The following is a 3,787-nucleotide window of genomic DNA, read 5'->3' as shown; positions in this document are numbered from 1 at the left end:
AAACGAGATATAGCTCAGAAATGGGGCTCGGCAGTGGCTCCCAAGCTGACACACTGGTGTGCGAACATGGACAGCGTCATGATCATGGAAAGGGCAGTGTACACAGCGAGAGCCTGCCCCCGCAAGTGGAACAAAATATGGTCTAAATGGAATGTATTCAGGGGGGAAATCTGTGCACCATTACAAGAAGATGAACCGTTATCGGCGGGAGAGGAGGAGGAGGAGGAATGAGGACCGATGTGGGTATAGCAGACTGGCATTGAGAGAGTGACAATCGCCACAGCCGAGTTACATAGCCGGGGTGGGGACGTTTGACAGATATCTTGATCTCATCACAGAAGTCGGGAGGTGTGGGCTCAATGAGTGTGTTGGATGTAACTTAATATCTCCTGTTCGCCCACAGAGACCCTTCATTACGTAAGACAAGACGGGAGAAGTGTCCTACCTAAAGCGTCTGCCTTAGGGTTGTTTTATGTTAGTTGGTTTCTTTAACTTGGCAATTTTATCTCCTTATAAAATACAGACCTATGCAATGTATGGCGTAACATAGCGAGATTTGTAAGTTACTCAATGTGCAGGGCTGCCGGACCCCCGGGTTGTCGGCTGATGGGCTGTGTAAACTCGAAATCGAAGTCAGATGATGATTATCTGCTGCGGCCGGCCCCTGGGGTTGTAGGCCATACGCTGTGTAATCTCTGATCTGTACAATAAAGGTCTTGGGAAAAAAAAAAATAGGTTTACAAACCCGCCTTGCGAGTATGGTCTCGTCATCACTTCCCATTGTAGCCTCGGCTGTTTCCCTCCCAAAACCAGCTGAATCATCTCTGATCTCAAGGACTTAAAGAAAAATGTTCCTGGATAAAAAGGGATGTTCAAGAAGAGGTACAGCAACCGGGGGAGTACAACCATTTTAATTAAAGACGCTCTGCCTGCCATAGACAGGGGCAACGCCACCCAGCGTGTTACGCATTCCGTTATGGTATTCATGGCCGTGCCATAATTCAGCCTCAGGAGCTCTTGTTTGTTTCTAGTGAGTCTGATCCCCAAGTATTTCAGGTCATCCTCACACCACTCCAGGGGAAAATCGAGAGAGAAGCGCGCCGCAGCCTCTGTCAATGGAAAAAAACAGGATTTGTTCCAATTTATCTGAACACCTGAAAGCTGCCCAAAAACAATGAATTCTCTCAATAACGGGTTTAGGTTTTGTAGCGGGTCACGAACATACAAAGTGATGTCGTCCGCATACAAGGAGACCACTACCTGTCGCAAATTGCATCTAAGTGCCTTATCATTGTGGTGTTGTCGTAAACATGCCGCCAGGGGTTCTGTAGCTATTGCGAAAAGCAATGGGGAAAGGGGGCACCCTTGTCGCGTCCCCCTCGTGATGCTAAAAGAATTTGAAGTTTGTCCGTTTATAAGGACCTTGGCCACTGGCAGGCAGTATAATAGTTTTATCCATGACAGAAACAGCGGGGGAAGCCCATACGCCTCCTCACCTCAAAAATATAATCCCACTCAATAGAGTCGAATGCCTTAGTGGTGTCTAAAAAATCGGCAGCCAGAGGCAGATAAGGTGAGCCATTATTTAGAATGGCAAACAGCGTTCTCAAGTTGTGGGAGGTGGCCCTTCGGGGCACAAAGTCCGACTGGTCAGGCAGGATCAAATGCTCCATTAATAGACTCAGGCGCGTCGCTATAAGTTTGGCCAGGATTTTCCCATCACAGTTAAGGAGCGATAGCGGCCTATAAGAATCACAGTTCGCTGGTTCCTTACACGGCTTAAGCAATGACAGTATGAGCGCCTCCCTCATTGAGGCCAGCAGATGTCCCACCTCTAAAGCATCCTCGTACACTTCTCTGAGGATAGGGGCCATCATATCTATCTTTGTTTTATAAAATTCTGCCGGAATGCCATCTGTTCCCGTGGCCTTCCCGGACTGTAGCCCCATTATAGCCTCCCGTACCTCATCTATGTTAAACGGTGCACATAGAAATGCTCTCTGCCTGTCGCTTAGCCAGCAGAGCGTAACATCTCCTGAGAATCCATCCAAATCTAGTGTATTCTTTCTAGTTGTGGTGTAGAGTGCTTTATAATGCTTTGAGAAGGCATTATGTATAGTAGGTGTCTCTTTGCAGATCTCCTCGTCTGAATCTGCCACATCCATTATATAATTACTGCAACGAGGTTGTCTTACCTTTTGTGCCAGCCCCTTACCAGGCCTCTCCCCTTCATCAAATTGCCGAGCTACCCAATGTTTGCCACGAAATTGCACCTCTCTCCGAGCCTCCTCCATATAGTCCGTGAGTTTCTGTCTGAAAGCTGCTTGTGTTGGGCCCCACGGGCTCTCCGCCAGCTCCACTTCCAGCTTTTTAAGGTCTATTTCTAGTGTCCGCAGGGTGTGCTATATATCCCTAAGCACTCCGGCCCCCTTGGCATACAATAACCTCTGATTGTGACCTTAAAAGCTTCCCAGACTATTTAAACACTATCGACTGAGTCTTTATTGCGCTCAAAGAAGACCTCAACCTCCTCTCGCAGCTCTTCCTGGAATACCGTATCGAGCAGGATAGGGGCATGCAGCCTCCATGGACTGCGTGGTGTGCTAAAGTCAGCCAAGGAGAGTCTCTGTACTACTGGTGCGTGATCAGAATAAGTTATAGCTAAGTGTTGCACTTTAACTATCGCAGAGGCCATTCTCCTTGACACAAAAAAAAAGTCTAAGTGAGCCCATGTTTGCGCATGCGCAGTAAAATGCGTACCTTCCTTCCCACTTGGATGAGTATGTCTCCAGGCGTCCACCAACTGGTAGGCAGCCACTGTGTCGTGAAGCACTGCCTGCGCTTTAGTGAAGGGATGTGGAGCAGGGTGTGATCTGTCTAATCTGGGGCAATATGTCACATTAAAGTCTCCTCCCCACACAACATGATTGTAGTCTAGCTCGAAGATCTTAGCCCATATTGTGTCGAAGAACCCAGGATCATCTGTATTCGGCCCATAGCAGCATGCAAGCGTAACTGACGTGTTGACCATCCGGCCCCACGCGAGGCAGTATTGTCCCTCCGAGTCCCATTGAGCGCCCTCCAGTCGGAAGGGGACCTTTTTTTTATCAATATCAGCGTTCCCCGTGCATATGTGGAGTATGAGGAGAATATTCTGTGCTCTGCCCATCTAACGGTGAAAGTATCTTGTTTCTGGCGTGCCAGATGTGTTTCCTGTAGCATAGTAATATGCATGTTCTGCCTATCTAAGTAGGATAAAATATGTCTTCTTTTGCTAGGTTCGCCCATACCCCTAACATTCCACGTTATAATATTAAGTGTACCTACAGCTGTACTAGCCATATTGTCTGGTTAATTTCCGATTCGCAATTACATTCCATACAGTCCCACCTCGATCTTGTATTTGCTCAGACATATTGAAAGCGTCTCCCTTATGATGCTGTACCATGACCATTCCTTCTACCCACTCACACCTTGGGAGGGAACCTTGTACCCCACCCTCCTCTGTAAACCAAACATCCCTAAACCATCCCCTCCCTCCCCCCTCCTCCTGAGGCAACCCAACTTTGCCAGAATCTGAGTCTTTCCCTCCACCCTCAACCCTCAAATACAGTAAACACATCTGTACACTGTATTTGTCTGTCTGCAAACTATTGGTTTAAAAGAAAATTACTTCTCAATGCATTGGTATAGTAATATGTACTAAGGTGAAATGCGTCTGCATGTTCATAAAATACACCTTTTTGAATTTTGTAGAGATGTTATATTTTTACACGTTTGTTGCAAG

This window comes from Lissotriton vulgaris, chromosome 5 (assembly GCF_964263255.1).
Source record: "Lissotriton vulgaris chromosome 5, aLisVul1.2, whole genome shotgun sequence".
Taxonomy (NCBI): Eukaryota; Metazoa; Chordata; class Amphibia; order Caudata; family Salamandridae; genus Lissotriton; species Lissotriton vulgaris.
Note: the sequence above shows the minus strand (reverse complement) of the source record.